The 17,568-nt window shown below is 38.9% G+C and overlaps 1 protein-coding gene across 2 annotated transcripts in view; it reads left to right on the forward strand.

Moving 5' to 3' along the window:
- Nucleotides 1–17,568, forward strand: part of LOC147153372 (plexin-A1-like) — a 208,683-nt gene that overhangs the window by 35,496 nt on the left and 155,619 nt on the right. The window lies entirely within an intron of this gene.

Raw genomic sequence — 17,568 nt, forward strand, 5'->3', positions numbered from 1 at the left:
CATGACTTTTTGTGTACATACAGTATAGTAGTAGTGTATAACAGACTACTTCCATTATTCGAAATCCTGACAAATGTTCAGCAGCCATCTTGAGCAGATTGTTTGAATTCCCAGCGTGGAGTGTAGGCCTACTATAGGACATCAAGTAAATAAAACAACAACAAAAAAAACTCTCCTCTGTAATCACTGCTAGAAATATTTCACACAATCTACAATTTGGCGATGGCTTGTCTTCCCCTTTCCTCATAGATGAGCATTATGAGTGCCCTGTATCCTCATGAATTATTCAACTAGTCTCACCTCCTGTTATTCAGTCGATTCTCTGTAACAGCCTGCTATAAATCTCTGAACTACTCTCCACCTCTCTGTCCCCATCCTATCTTTCCTCCTCTGCTCTTCCTGCTCTCTCATTCTCTTTAGTGTCTTCCAATCCAGTCTCATTATTTGCACCAAGATTTCTTTCATTTCAACCCTTGCCTGTTTTTGACCTCCCCAATTCATCCCTTGACCTCCTCTATCTTGAATATTGTAAACTTCAGCGTCATTCATATCGCCTTTTGCTCCTTTTGTACCCTCCTTCCTAGTGCCACTACCACTGCATCACCTCACTTTTTCACCAACTCGCTCTGACCTCGTCTTGACTTTCCACTGAGTGATGAGGTAAAGAGTGACTTAGTGTGTAAGCCAGCGCGCAAATGTGATCTGAAAACACAATGCAGAGAGAACAGCTGATGCAATGAAAGAGGGGAGTGGATTGATAGAGACTGATGGAGACTGAAAAGAAGTTGATAGAGAGGGATATCGAAGGGGAAGAGGGTACAACTGCTGAATTATTGTTGAGATGGTGCGTAGAGCACAGCGTGAGGGATTGAATGCAAAATAGGTGCATGAGCATGTAAAGACTTCACAAGAGAAACGGCAGGACTCATATTATGCCATCTTCCACAAATTTGAAGAGTTCCCAGGTGTCTTTTGAGGGGCTCTCTTGTGTCATGCAAATGAGCCACTGCTCACCCTGCCCTCCTCTACTGCGGGTGTGCCAATGTTTAGTTTTGCACTACTATATTGACTATAAGGCAGGAATCCTGGAAAAAAGACATTGAAGAGTCACATATATAAAAATAATGTTACTGAATGTTTATTTTGTTGTTGTTGGTGTGTAGGTAAAATAGTAATGCTTTTCTGGAAAGAAAAAAAATCACAGCCGCCATATTTTTATATTGTTGCACTTGCACGCTACACTTAATTCAAATCATATATCGCTGGTATCAGGCGGAATCCTTGTACCTCCAAAATAACCTTTGAGGAGAGCCCAACCATTAACAGTGCAACATCAAAGAGCGCTAGCCATTTTGAACATTTTACATTGATCAATAATTTGTAAAAAAAAAAAAATAGCACCCTTGTGTGTGAACTGACCAATCGAGCTGTGAAAAAAATATTAAATTTACCAAATTGTGACATGAGAGGTTTCGGCTCGACACCAGCAATATGGGCTGTATAGCATTTGTGATTGTTTTATAAGTTACGCATTTCTGTTGTTCTGCGCGTTTCTACTTAAATTCAAAAGCAACCTTTATTTAAAAGTGTTTTTTAAATTTGTTGAGAAAGCACATTTGCTTTATCTGTTCAGGATATTCTCGCTGATTCCATTCACATTTGAAGAGTGTCATGGCTGACATAGGGCAATACACACTTTACATCTCTGTCACAAGCCCATTGGTGATGTGTGAGCACCATGCGGCCTTGTAGTCTGAAGCCTACGTGTGTGCTTGCAATTATGCAAATGAGCTTACAGTTACATGATTGTCCTTTATGACCATCTGTCGTTTTGCCTGCAATCGATCAAGGTCATGTCAGACACACTCGCTCAGGGACACGACTCTGACAAATTTATCATCTTAAAGACATGTTCAATGTTTCCTGAAGAGTGTGCTAGCCTGACAGCTCGTTGGCTCTGTCGTTGTGTCAGGTGGAAACTTTCAAACGGGCCTTTTTCGAGAGACAAGGTCGTGCTCAGTCAGACAAAACTCCTCCCTCTTCTCTACCTGGCAGCCATCAAATGCAATGTGCTGTACTTTAAGACATTTACTACAAAGTGTCCTTTATTATATTATCTTTTTTCAGTTGGTACTACAAAGTGGTTGGACTTCCAGTTCAGGTATGAGAGACATTTAGACTGCGCGATATGTCCTAAATTTCATATGGAAGTATACTGTCAACTAAACCCCTTCACTGTAACGGTATGGGCTGAGATATACATGAGGTTAAACATTTGCATTGATTGTTTGTCAATATATTATATAATCCCCCAGCAAAGCCAAGTGATAGCAATAAAAATATATATTTATACAGTATATATAATGTAATTTTGCAAACATTTATTGTGCTGACCTCAGAAGTCAAAATTAAAATTCAGCAGTCTATGGTGCCATAGTGCAAACGCCATTGCTGATATGTTCAATAAAAACAGTTGAACAAAGGTCTATCGTGGTTTCAAAGTACTTTATTTCATGGCGGTCTTTTTCCATTCTGCATTGGGGCTGGCCATACAGATTAGGCATTTCTGTCTCATTAAATTACTTACGGTACTACATATGGATCAAGGGTTTCAATCATTGTCTTGAAAGCCACCATGTTCCTCTGGTTGGAAAGGGACCATGCCTTTGCAGAAGTGTATCATAATGGATTTTCTATGCTTACACTTCCTTCTGTGTTCGGAGATTTGAGAACTGTTTTCGTTATTTGCAGGCACTTCTACTCAGCACTATCAAGCGAGACCTCGGTCACTGGTTAGATTTACAGTATTTAACCTCTCAGCAAATCAAAACATGCACATAAGGCCGTGACACTGTCAGGATTTCTACCAACAAAGTAAACTTAGCTCTCCCCCAAAATCAGAGATCTTAGAACAATGCACGCCATACTTGCTTTATAGACACATCTTGCAAATGGCATTTTTCCACACACCATCCAACTTTTTAAATCGAAACCAAGGCCAAATCACTGACGCAGCAGCTGCTGGCAGCACGGTCAGATGTGCTTGAAGCCATTTTCACACTGAGGCAGAGACCACAACGTCATCAACCATCATTATCATAATTGGTCGGTAGAGTCCAAATCCCTCATGTAGGCCTAATTTAAACCGTGTACCGTATATAAATTAAGAATTGTTGCGTACATGCATTTGGAAGATAAATGTTCTTGATAATATAACAATGTGTTTCAGCTTTACATAAAGGTATATTTTACTTCGTTAAGGAATACTGAGAATTTTCCCCACTTTTAAAGTCACAATATGGCAAAATTAAGAATGCTCATATTTTGGGCATATTGCTCATATTATTGCTCATATTGCTCATATTTTGGGCAAATCACAAAAGATTTACTTGTTTGTGTAATTTCACACTTGATGGGTAGGCAGGCACTCCAGAGACCCAGCTATTTTCTTAAAGTACAAGCAATTAAAAAGTACATCATGGTGGTATACCAAGGGACTGTGGATGTAAATGATCACTACACAATTAAACAACAAACACAATACAAATTTCCATATAACCTTTGAACTCAATTTGAAGCAACACTTGATACGTTTTTGACCTTAATTAAACATTTTCATAACTCTTCTGATGAAGCATCGACTTACAACTGGTTGAATGGTACATTTGTCATGGCCTGAGAGGGTCTGTATCGCTTTTACTGGCACTAAGCAACTTTGACGACAGTGGTAGGACCCCTGCCACACAAAAAAAAGACAATTGTGGTGACTGCTTTACGCCATGCGTCACTTTACGTACGTCTTTCCCCATTTGTTACAAAGACAGTAGTAGATTTTCACGTCTACCTGCAATTACTGATGTCATGGCAGAAGCTGCAAAACAACCAATGAAACAAAAAGTTTTGACTGAAGAGAAAAAAAAAAGAAAAAGAAAAAGGGAGTTCACCCAGATAAAAGAACGTTCAAGGATCAACATTGGCCCCACTTTCACTCGCTGGCGTGAGTTCAAAGACGAGGAGGGATTTCTGACCGACGCTGCATTAGCTCTGTTCCTGCTGGACCAGTAAGTAGCTTTCCATGTTCATATCAAAATGATAAGGCTAATATTAGCTATCGGAAATTTGCATACCAGCAATGAATAGCCATCAGCTTGATAATTCGCCATTTCACACTGATACGACCAGCCACGCAACAAACTCAACAGTACTGTATAAAGACAAAAACAAAGCGATGATTGCAAACCGCAAATACACAGTTGAGTAAAATATACAGGGAACTCCTGTGGAAAGATCAGCCATATTGCAGTGTTTCTCCCAGAAAACTTGCTTAGCTTGGTGGTAGAGAAGCTACCCGGCGTCATAATAGACATTTCATTATGGTCAGTGTGTAGCCGCAGCGGTCCACCCATCCGACCACACTGCGTACAGGTGTAAAATATTTAATAGATATTTAGTGCTAATGGTCAATTGCATGTCAAAACATGTTCAATGACCAAATAAGGCAATGATTCAAAATGTCACTTGACACTTACAATACAGTAGCTGCACTTCAACGAGCCATGGCCGTTTGTATTCCAACAAGTATTAATTATGACAATAACTACAGCGCAGTGTCATAGTGTTTGCTATCCACCCATTCATCCATTTTCTGAACCATTTATCCTCAGCAGGGTCGCATGTGTGCAATAAAGTTGTCGCTAGTTAGCACATCTCGGCAGGCTGGCTTTTATTTATGTTGCCTCCACCGCCTGCGGTGGCTGCCAGAAGAGACAACAATGCTGGTCCTGCTATCTCGTCCGGCATGTTGAAAGTGCAGTAAAAAGACGCTCGAACTCACTTCGTACTGTCTCTCTCTCTTGCATATGTCTGTCATCAGATCCACAGCTCGGTAGTAGCGAGCCATTCCAGCGTCACGTTGTCCAAGTTTATCAGGTCGAGGTCACCATTTGGTGGCTGTTGTTGAGGGCAATTGGTCAAAACCTGGTCCACAGTCTGTCAAGGGTCTCCGTACTCACACTGGGCGCTGTCCTCAAGGCCCCACCTCGTACAATCCAGCCTGGCAGGCAGTGGAGGAAGGCCTCTCAGAGGACATGAACATCTTGTCTTCGTATCTCAAGAGCTGGTGCCTCACACTCAGCGGGCGAGGGGGTTGGCGGATACAGTACAAAAACAAAGTTAAACGTTCATTTTCAACATCGTTATATCATATTGTTTGGACACAGTTCGATTCACTACATAATCACCATTCATCCTAAACACAGCCACTGTAAACTGTAACGTAAGAGCTACGGATTTCACGACACTATGAGCTGCACCGCTGGCGCTCATGGGAAATGTCGCTAAACACTACCGCTTTTGTCCATAATCAAAAACTGAGATCATATCTAGTGGTTTAATTTTGGCTGTCAATCCAGATAATGTTGCAGACCAGTGATCCTCTACTTTAGCGGTCTAAAAATATTGATAGAACACCTACAACTTACTCTACCGTTCATAACACACAAATGATCAAACATGAGGTTAGTGACTGTGTTTTGCTCTTCAATATCGTTTGTCTTTTTCGCTCATTAAATGCATGCTCAACTCTTTCTTATTCATTTACCACACCGAACCTACAAGTGAATCACATTCCACAACTGTAGGGGGAGACAAAACAACCCACCGTTACCCTTACCCTTGGTCTCGAAGGACCTTTTTTTTAAAAATCTATTTCAAAAAGCTATAAGGCTGTATCTTTCAATTTTCAAGGACAAATAAAGCCACCCGCATCACAACGCTGTGAGAAGTAATGATGCTTGTGATGCATTCATATTACTACGCTTCTGAGATTGAAACGTCTCAGCGTCGCATTGTCTCCATTTTGAAGGGCGTCCTGCTCTTGGAACTCCTTGCAGACTGCTCACTGAACATGTATTTGAAAAGTCATTCATATAAACACCTTTCCCTTTGTTTTACCATAAGATGGCAATGATTATTTCCCCTGACATGTCCTCTAGTGAGTTGTAACACTTTGATTATACACAGGGGATCTCCATTTAATTAATTGTGTCCATTCCATGTTTGTGACCTCTCAAATTTAATTAGTTTTACCAGTTATGAATTATGTTCGTCTCTCTTAAACTAGGCCTACGCTTTTGCATTTTTATATGACGTCACTTACACCGCGTTTCCACAGAATTAGAGTTCATTGATGGACACTGTACTTATACTTTCTTAATGATTACTTTATGATCCATACTAGTAACATACGTGTAACAATGCGTCTGCAAGCTCAGTAAATAAATTATGCTCCACATAAATGATTCAACCCAAACAAATTTGTTGGGAAATTTTGAGTTTCCTTTCAAAATCATGGCATACTATACTACAAAATACTCTGTACAAACTGATTGAAAGGGGCGTTGTATTAGTACACATTAAGATATTTTTTCAAAATTAAAATATAGAAACAAATCTGAACGATTTATGACAAAAAAAAAAGTACCGGTATATATTTTTTACACAAACCAACAATAATAAATTACCCATTTTCTACAAATTAGAATGCATTGTTTTTCATCCAAAATTCAACTAAATTATAGCTTTCAATTAGGATTGCCATTGAGAGCATGTCAACAAGTATGTTTCTCAAGAAGTAGGTACACCAATAACCTGAATGTACAGTGTTAAAGCCACATCGTTCTGGCAGATTTTTCCTAAACGTTGAATTGCGGATTGTTTGACATCAGGGCATTTGACTTCAGATGTTCCGTGAAGTCGTGCCCTCATAGGTGTGGCTCAAATGGCAGGTCTGTCCCTTTTGCCTCCTCGTGTTGCCTCGTTATTGCAAAGAGGCCAGTGTTGCTCTGCTGGGAGTTAAAGTGCTGGGTGACCTTCGCCGGCTGTGGGCTGCCATCCAGCTCTACAGCTCTTTAAGCGAGCAGACACGGCTGCAGCGTTACCCACTCAGAATGTCAAATGAGACTTATTCAGAGACGGCGAAACTATCCTTTGTGTATATGTGTATTTGTTAAGGGTTCTTTTTATCTGTCCTTTGTGTGACTACAAAAAGGACCACGTGGATGTCAGAGAGAAAAGCAAGAAAACCTTTATTGGCCACTTTCTTACAACATATTTGCTCTGGCTTATGTTGTTTCTCTTCTACTCTTGCTCTTAATATTTATTATTGTTAATCACTGTTGGCCAGGATTGCAGTCTATTTTTTCGTGGCATTTTTTGTACTTCCTGGCAGCTGACAAGTGTTTATGTGTACGAAAGTGCACATCGGTGTATGTTTCCATCTGTTTGTTGCTTCATTCTTTCCCTGTAGTTCTTATTTTATCTTCAGTCTCATTAGAGTCGTCTTGTGCTGCAAAGGATGGATCACCCACGTTGCATCATGCTTTGGGCCTCCTGGGTGGGGAATATCATGACTCCAATGGCTGAGTTTACATCATGCAGACTCCTTTTACATTTGATATTACCCACAGCGATGTCTTTATGAAGGGATGTTTACCTCACAATGACAATCCAGCGAGTAAAAATGTAAATATAACAGTGGAACACCTATGGCTGAAATCCGGTCGACCTCAGACCAAGTTTGATTTTTGAGTTTGAACCAATTTTTTCCATATGAAATAATGCAGGCGTCGTGAAAACCTGTATGGACATTCTTAAAAGCAATATCTTGGATTCCTTGAAAGGCGTTACAGCAATTGAAGTCATTATTATTATTATTATTATTATTGTTATTGTTATTGTTGTTGTTGTTGTTGTTGTTATTATTACTATGACGATGAGGATTATTATTATTATTAATCATCGCAATCGTTTTGAATTTCCGAACTGCTACAAGGTAGTGTAAAATATAGTCAGCCACTGTCAATGGCAAACACAGTTTATAACTTTCCTCATGAATCGAAAGATTGTAAAGCACACATAGATCTTGTCATAGATTTGCCTTGCACATGTCATTTTTTTAAGCACTCAAAGTGTAAAAATAATTTTAGTAAAATAACCAAATGGTAAAATGCAATGCTTTGATTTCTTGGCCAACATCCGCCTGAACAAAATGTCTAAATTTTCAATGTTATTTTCCGTAGGATTTTTAGAAATATTACATGCTTGTTGGAAAGCCACACAACTAGGAGAAAGTAATACATTTGGATAGGTTTCCATCAGTATTGTTGCTTGCAGCCTTTGTTGTGTGAGATATGGTCATTATACATCGTTTAAATGACATTTACTTCCTTATGATGCTAAGAAGTGTCACTTCACACATTTGGATAAAGATGCCACCGAAGATTTCAATTAATTTACATTGGTCCAATATAATCCCGTTACATCTTTTTGTTTCATCTTGGTCAGAGCAGGGTTAAATTGGTTTTGTTGTCAAAGCATTTCTTTGGGGAAATACTTTGTAATGAGGTGTTGTTTTCGCTTCATTGTCTTTAGGGATATCACACTATGACACAGCACAATGCTACGCACCGCTAGACATTGTAATGATTTCCACGGTGACATATGTGTTTGTCTTGTGATATTTCTGGCCTCAAGCTGGATTTGCATGCCTGTGAAATCTTCCCAATTTGTAGGTAACTCTCAATAGGAGGATTTATGAATAGTGCCTGTGAAGCAATTGTATTGCACAGGGCTGTTCATTGTTAACTTGAGCACATGACAGGATGGATTAATGGCCACTATTGGCTTACAAAAGCATCAGCTTGTTAGGGATTTTGAGTATTTCAGACCTATGGGCCACAGAGACTAAAATGTTTTTCTTTGGAAACTTACCACAAATTCTAAATATCTCACTTGAAAGTTAACTTGGTAAACAAAAAGATGACATTTTTTTAATTTCTTAATTGTTTAAATGCTAATGTGTGGTGACTAATAAAGTTCCTGAGTATTTATTGAAGGTAATGCAAGGCAGCTTTATTTACATGGCGCACAAACAACATTTAGGTGAAAAATCATTTAAGACATTTAAAAAAAAACGAAGAATTAAAGGAATTTGACAGCCAAATGTAGAAATAAAAACTAGTTTACAAAAATTACTAAAGGACCATACAGCGCTCGATTTTGTTTTAAAAGATACGAGTGCATCAAATCTAACCAAATCAAATCATTCCACTTTAAAATATATTGCGGTATGTATGGAATTGGCTTTAACTGGAGCTCTATCTCTTTGAAGGAAATGACATATTTTAAGCACTGACAAATTCATTCATGTGTACTATATGTAAAATGACAAGAAACTCAATACATCATACCCTCTCAAACTGAGCCATACCAAATCGAATTGAATCATAATCCCACTGAATCAAACCAAAACAAATTGTGCCACTTTAAAATCCAACCGTCCTTGAATCGTACTACACCCCATGTATACGTATCAAATCGAAATGCACAACCCTGTGTTTCATAAAGGGGCCATATTTCCATGGTATCTTCTAATTGTGATGTTGTACTGTGTTGTATTGAAGAAAATTCATTTCTGATTAAAAAACAAGAAAAACATTTCCATTTATCATTTGAAAATGTAATAAATGTACTAATTGTTTTATTGCTTATTAAATTGTGGTCCTAATATGGGAATAAATACACTACTACGAATACAAATTGCCTCGTGGGTCGTGTGCTTATAGTTGCAAATGTCCAAAGCTGCAATGCTGCATCTGTGTGTTAAAATTTGCTGTGGAAACTCCTCTGTGATGGCAGATTTGAGACTCACACTTTTGGGTGAGCTCCCATAGTGGTCCGTTGTAATTGGATTACGGCTGTCAGGACTGGCTTTAGTTGCGATTACAGAGATTACACTCTGCTGTGCTCGGATGGGCAGCGCAACTTTAAGAGCATCATCTGGTTTGTGTTACAGTGCATAGAAAGAGCAATTTGGCTTAAGTGAAGCTGTAATGCAAGATGTTATGAACTGTCATTTCTGTTTCTACTCTTTGCATGAGAAGAGGGTTCGGCTCAATTTTTTTCTCAAAGGTGTTTGATGGGCTGGAGGTCAAGTCTTTTCCCACCACACGCATTCAAGCATGCCTTGATTAGTGCACAGGGTCAAAGTCATATGCTGGAACAGAAAAAGACCTTCCATGACCTGTTTTTCACAAAGTTGGAAGCTTACAATATATCGTCCAATGGGACCATTTTCTTGATAGAATAGTGATTGATTATGTTATTCTGTATGATTTCCGATTACCTCTGTCCATATGATTCATTTTTAAATCGTCGCAACTCCAGTGATGATTGCCGCGCCTGTTCCCAATCACGAGAATGAAGGAATTCAAACAAAAGCAAGGATTTGAAGAGAATGAAAGGGTGTGAAACAATGAAACAAGTTAAATATGTAAACACTTACAGCGTAATAGCAAGAAAACCATGGAATACAAAGCTGCAAAGTAAATTCTGAAATGCTCTCTCGCATTTTTGCCTGCAGCTTTTTATTTTCCAGCATTTCCACAAATCTCTTGCTGCCAGGCTCCCCCCTCCTTTTCCAACTAAACTCTCCCTATTTCACTCAAACCAAACCAACCAAAACAACTTGCTGAAATGTCAACGTGCTTTCCTTTTAGTCTTCAGCTAATATGAATAAATGAATAAGTTCTTTCCCAAATTGGATGGTGCCACTAAAGAACCTGCATGTTTACATATTGATGAAGCTCTAGAAAAAGGGGAAAGTACAGGAATGTATAATTACCTTTTGAGTCAGTATGAAATGAATGGACATGTTCATCCCCCATATCATAATGCCTCAGCCCATCTGTTCATCATCCTCCACGAACCAGGTTTTTGTTAACTGTTTGAATAGCACTCTACTGGGTGACATTCACATTATGCATTTTTTTAATACAGCAAATCTAGTGGTGGCCTAAGGCTTTTTCACAGTACTGTATGTTGCTTACTTAGCAAATTAACTGCTGAAAATCATGTGCTTTGCATGCCCTGTTTGCATTAAAAAGTCAAGCAATTCACCTAATTTACACAGAACAATCTTATGTTAATATTAATTGTTCGGAAAGTCACTGTGCACTTTCTGCGTGTATTTTTTTTTTTTTAACGGATACCTCTGTTTCAGTTTAGAGCATACTGTACAGTGTGTACCTCAGTGCGTATTCTACATTGGCACACATCGGTTAGCAAAGAGTGCACATGGACTTTCCGAATTTGACTTCCCCTTTTTTTCCGTAAGCTAATACGATTGGCTTCAGTATGGTATGATCTCATATTTCTTTGTTCTTTCATTTATTTGTTTGAGAAGTTTGTCAAATCAACCACTGTATAGTATATCACCTGCAGATACGAGATTATCTGCTCCTTGTATGTGCTAGCATGTATTGTGTAATGTAGCCTAGCTGTAAGTTGCAGACAACCTCTTGATATTAAGACAGACTTGGCTGCCAGATGCACATCCGGTCTCTGGTTATATGGATGTGGATGTCGAGTTGAAAGACTACACTTTAGTCTATTTGTCTCAACCCACTTATCTTGGACACACATGATGCACATACAAACATAAATACAAAAAAGCGTGCTTGCGTGTATGTGTGTGTTTAAGCAGCTCAAAGCCTCAAGTGCCCCCCATCTGTTAGACAGATGTTTAACATCCCTGCTGCACCCCTGCCACACATGTGCAAACATAGACTGCCTTTACACACACACACACGCACGCCCGCACACTCACAAGCACACGCACGCACACTGCCCTCATTAGCAACCAATTAAAGAGCCGATATTGGCTCTTTGGGGAGAACCAAAGACCAACCAGCTCTGTTCTGCGCCTGCCGTGCCAGGTCACAGCAAATAGCTGGACACAAGCCAGTGTATTGTGTGCGTATGTGTGTGTGAGTATGCATGTGTGCGCGTTTAAGGGCATGTGTGTCTGTTGTTGACTTATTTATCCAGAGTTTGGCAGGCCACTCTCTTCTCCAGTCTATATTAGAAAGGACACACAAACACATAATTGCGTTATTCAACTCGACAAGTACTGTTGCATCAGCTAGCCAGTGTCAATGCAGCTCCCTTCAAGCTCCCGTTTAACATAAGAGTAATGTGTTTTATGTCATGTTTTAGATGAGGTGAGTTGTAAGAAATTACGGTAGGATGCACACGAAAGTAATACACTATAATTAATGCACATTTGTTTAGGCTTATGCTTACTGACGCCCGGTTTTGCAAAGTACACAAGTTCCAAATGTTTTGTGTTGGATCGTGTAAATGTGATGGTGCACAATAAAGGCCATAATAGAATTGATGTGTTTTGCCCAGAAAACTACAGCAATGTCAGTGCTGCAGGCGAGTTTTAGGATTAAATCGAAACTCTCTTTCTCCATTGAATCTAATTAGCGACGACAAGCACACTGTTGACCCTTCGTCTTATTCCATGTTTCTCCTCCTTATTTGCCGTCCTCACCCGCTCTCAGTCTATATCTCAACACACATTCATCATTCAAGACTTTGGCAAAGGTTTTGAGTGTGTTTGTGGTTGTGTGCGTACATGCAGCATGTGTGTGCGACAGATGCCAGAGGCTACACCGTGACTATGTACAGCAGAGTTCTTGGGCAAGGACAACACAGGGGACTATGTCCTTGTATCAACCCCCCCACAAAGGTGTTCGTGGTTGTAATGATGCTGTGAATGGCCAGAGCTAGAAATAATAATGGCAGTGTCAGCCCATGGGGACAAGTGACATAATATTGGTGGACACTCAAGTTTTAATGTCCTTCCACTCTGGGCGAAGTTGATGGTCAAATCAGTTCGCATACAACATGAGTAAATACGAACATCGTTATTTGTAGAAATAAAGATCACCTAAAATCTGTTAAAATCTTCTTTCTGATTTACCGACAAGCTATAACATCATGACTATTTGTACAATCTAATGAGATACAATAAAATTGGTTACATCATATTTGACTCAGTTTACAGCAATGGTTCTCAACCTGTGCTCTTCTAATACTGGGCAGGCACAAAAATAGTTAATAAATAATAATTAATGATTATGTCGTATCATTTAAATAAGTGCATTATCTATGTATGGTACAGTCTGCGTCAGTACTACTACTGTCAATCTGACATCCCGACACGTGCAAAACATTTGTAGCTCGTAATGATGGATAAACATTTCATACAATTCAAATGAATTTGAATCATTTCTTTTAAACATGAATATTTAGGTTGAAATGTATAAATAAAGAATTAAAATAATTCCCATTCATTTCATTCCTCAGTCATTTTTCAAAAGCAAGACGAAAATAAACTACATTGTAAAGTAATTCGGGGGATTTTTTTAAGAAGAGGCATATTATTACATTTTTTTAGAGCAAAATGTGTTTTTTTTTTCTCTTTCGTCTTTTAAGGATATGACTTTGTATCCTGATAAAATACATATTTATTTTGGAAACAGTAAAAATGTTTTTATTGTTGAAAGAATACATTATTCACATAACATAACATGATTACATTGACTTTTTTCACCAGAAGTACATTTCTTTTTTTTTTTGTAACTTTATTTTTTTTTTTCACAAGAATAGGCAACTTTTTATGGTGTTTTGGGCCACACATGATAGTTATATTTAAGTTTTGTTACAATGATGAGTTAGGCCCGGGAAAAAGTTCTCCCCTGTAAGAGATCTCTGGATCAAAAACTTTGAGAACCGATGGCTGAGTGTGTACAGTATGAAGTGCACTTCTAGACCAGTGGAAAGTGCACCCGCAATTATGAACGTATTGTTAAATGTGTGCAGTTAATCATAACAGAAGACAATTACGGCTCTGTATTATTATTCTCTTTAGACGTGTACAAGCGGTTATGACGTTGTGGTGACCGGTGTATGCAAACCTTGGTTGTAAAATATATTTTGCCCTTTCTACGTTGGATAGATTATCAACCTATTCCCTAAGAAATATTCACTGATTTGCAATTAATGGTTAAGAAATACCCTGAAAAAGGTTTTTTGTTGAATTTACTCAATTTTATTTCTTCAAGTGGTTGCATGACATATAATCATATTATGATGACATATAATCATCTGGATCCAGATGATTATATGTCATGCAACCACTTGATGAAATTAAAGTGATTAAATTCATCACCCCATTTTTTTCGGAGTATTTAATCTTCCCTTGTCATCTCCGGATGTTTTTGTTTTTCTGATTCCAATCCAGTCTCATGACCAAGCCTGCTTGATTACCATGAAATTCTGACAATGGCCTGCTGTATTCACACATGGGCTCAGTAGGACATTACATAGATGTTGAGCTATGAAGCTGGCAGGGTAAAGTCTGTTTTATGCCTGGTCCTTCCAGTTCTCTTTACCGCTTCGAAGTACAGGCTGATTCTTATCCGTCATCTCATTTCACAACATCAGGGAGGCGTTTTACCATTGCAAATTCATTCTGGAGCATGACAATGACCCCAACAAAGCTGCCAGAGTCCTACAGTACGATAATCGGTGAGAAAAAGAACAAGGGGTCCTGCAGCAGATGGTGCGAACCCCCCCTGAGCCTTGATCTCAACATTGTCCTGCCTGCCAGATTATAAAAGGACTTTTGGCAAATGGATGTTTTTTTGTGTGTTTTTGCACTCTGTGGAACAAGCATTGATAAACTAGGTGGAAGGATTCTCACACTGCAGCCATACTTCATTCTATTGAGTCAAAAGGTTTATGCAGATGTCTTCATAATCTTTTGGTCAGGCCTTTTCCTTTTATATTTAGGTTCAAGCAAACATTTTATTTTTTATTGCTGTTAGTATTCTGAAAGCGTGTTCCAGTAGAAACTGTCAGCAAGGGTGGATCACAGGGTTGTGCATTCGTTGAATCTATAGATAGTTTCCAACTGTGTCTCTGCTGGCACCGACACAGCTCATGAGATGAAACATGAAAAACAAACAAACACACAGAAACATTTGACATTTCATGCCACTTTTTTCAACATGCTTGAACAAGCATTTTGACGTTCAAGGTTTATAGTCTCCCTTCGGACACATTTGTCTTGGAACAAGGGACAGCTCTATACATGAATACAAAAAAAAAAGCATACATCAACATAACATATAAACACCCCATCCACATTTAATTAGTAGAAGCACACCTCCCCGTGCAATCTCAGTACACACGCCACCCTATTGGTCGTTCATGTTAATCAATTTAATAATTAAAATAGTTTTTATATATTCTCACCTTTCTAAAATAATCCCACATCATTTTCATTTTTTTCAGAAAACAAGAACAACTGAACAAAATACCTGTTCTAATATATTTATCAATAATTTAATTTCAGGGGTGTTTAATTAAGGCTGTAGTCGATTTTAGCAAAGGTGCCCAGCATCCTGGAAAGGAATTTTAGGCAAAAAGAGAAAGATTTTTGTGAAAATGCATCATACCTATTTTAAGAGAGCGACAATGTTATATTTGCATGGTGGTACCTTGTATCTTCCGCCAGATTTCAACAGTTCGTACTCAGAGTTCAGTACATGCAGGGGCATTGACAAGATTTTTAGGGGGCTTCTTTCACTGTCTGTTGTTCAAATAATACTCGAGGATTGTTCAGCGGTGTGGACTCAACCATAACCTTCCTGGGTATTATTAATGATCTAAATATCAGATTTAAAAAATGTCAACATTTAGGTTTGGTGATCCCATACATCATAACAGATTATATACTTGCTTGCAAAAAATTAAATAAATCAACATGATAGTTTGGCATAATCAAAGATCAGAAAAGGAAAAAGGTTACAGTTGGGGTGGTGTCGGGTAAGAGAATCTGCTCTTAGCCGTTATCTTAATTAGTGATTCTGCACTCAGTGGTTGTCTGTATATTTTTCTTGATTAGATTTGTTTTGTGAATCAAATGATTGGGTGACAAGTATTGGAATGCAGATGTCCACTTTACTCTCAACGTTAACAACGTCCCGTTTATGTGCAATTCAAAAGCTTTTATGTTGGAGGAACGTACACAGAGAATGTATATATTTGTTTTATCAGCTTGAACTTAACATTACTCCTGAGCAAGCTGAAAGTGAATTGAAGACAGTAAAAATAAACGGTAAAAGAGAAGCAGTGTAGCAAATGAACAGATATTGCTTTAGCTCAAGTAGTGCAAGTGCCTTCCCATTTCATTTCGTTTCCACACAAATGCTTTTTTAAAGGTTGGCCAGAAGACTCACAACCCCTTTCAAAGCTGGCTTCTTTTTCACAACTTCTTCCTTGTTCGTTGGCCTGGTGTAAGGTATTGGTCCGGGTTGGGGGTTGAAGTCGACCCACAGATTTTCACGGTTGCTGTTTAGTATCTTAGTCTCGAGAAACAGCGACAGATAGTGGGAAAGTCCACTTTGTAATAAAAGCAATTGTTATATGTGCACTATCCGGACACGACACTGTCCCACTTCAGCGAGTTCAATCCGAAAGACTCGGGGACATAAATGCTTTACTGCAGCAGTTGCTACAAGGTTAGCTTGTACATTATTTGCAGTCCCGTGATACCGTGCAAAAATGACGTCAAGTGACTGAGAGCAGTCGGCTGCATTGCTTTTCGGTCGATGGTCTCACCAGTCAGAATCATAATTTAGTTTTTGAAATCATAAAATTAAAAGGCACACATTTGCTAGAACTTGAGACTAAATTTTAAGTTTGAATCTAGTACATGATGGTGCTCCAATTAAGTTCGCTAAACATGTAAATTAATAACAGAAATGTGACATTTCATTCAATACCAACTGGCAATGTGACAAAGGTGTAATAAAATGTTGTGACACATGACATGCATCACATGTAGAATCAGATTTAAAATAATGAAATTGGCCCCGGTGACTGAAAGTGATGCAGCATGCCCTCTGTGAGTTACTGAAGGGCTAATGATGGAGCGGGCTGGCTGCAGGAATCACATGTCTACACGGCCCACAACTGTGAGCAGATGTCAGGTCTGTGTGAGGCCACATTTGTCTGCAGACACGATGCCTGAATGCTCCGCTGTGCCTCAGTCTGAGCTGTTGACTCTATGGTAATGATGCAAGTCAGTCTAAACATAACAAACCATTAGCATCCTCAGCATGCCGGCCAAAGTGCCGGGAAGATGGCGATCGCACTCCTGTGTCTGTGTGCGCGGCTGTGTGAGTGAGCACGACAGACACCGGGAATGCAGATTAGTATGTCTGGCTCCCTGCATAAATAAGTGCAGGGGAAAGTGATTTTATATACTGTATGTACAGGCATAATAGTTTATCTTCGTCAGTTGTGACGTTTGGAAAAAGAAGGCCTGTGTTTAGAGCTGCGGACTCTTTTTGTGTGCATGTAGGGAAACTTTCACGACATCTAACAATGTTTATTATTGTCACTGGCAGAGTGGTGTACACTGCCACATAATGACCAATATATGGTTTAGGGCTTCACGGTGTCAGTGTCAATACTGTTTGTCTGTAGAGTGGGTTTGGCCGACTCATAAATAGCAAAAAGACGCTTTTAATTGACGGCCATGGAAATGCAGAGGAGGAATTTTTTTTTTTTTCTCCGAATCCCCAAAATTCTTCAAAAAACACAGATAAACTTTGAAAATATGTTTCCGGGAGAAATGGGGGGAAATTGAGA

The sequence above is a fragment of the Filicampus tigris genome, chromosome 1 (genome assembly GCF_054856515.1).
Source record: "Filicampus tigris isolate MCC_2025a chromosome 1, RoL_Ftig_1.0, whole genome shotgun sequence".
NCBI classification, from domain to species: Eukaryota; Metazoa; Chordata; class Actinopteri; order Syngnathiformes; family Syngnathidae; genus Filicampus; species Filicampus tigris.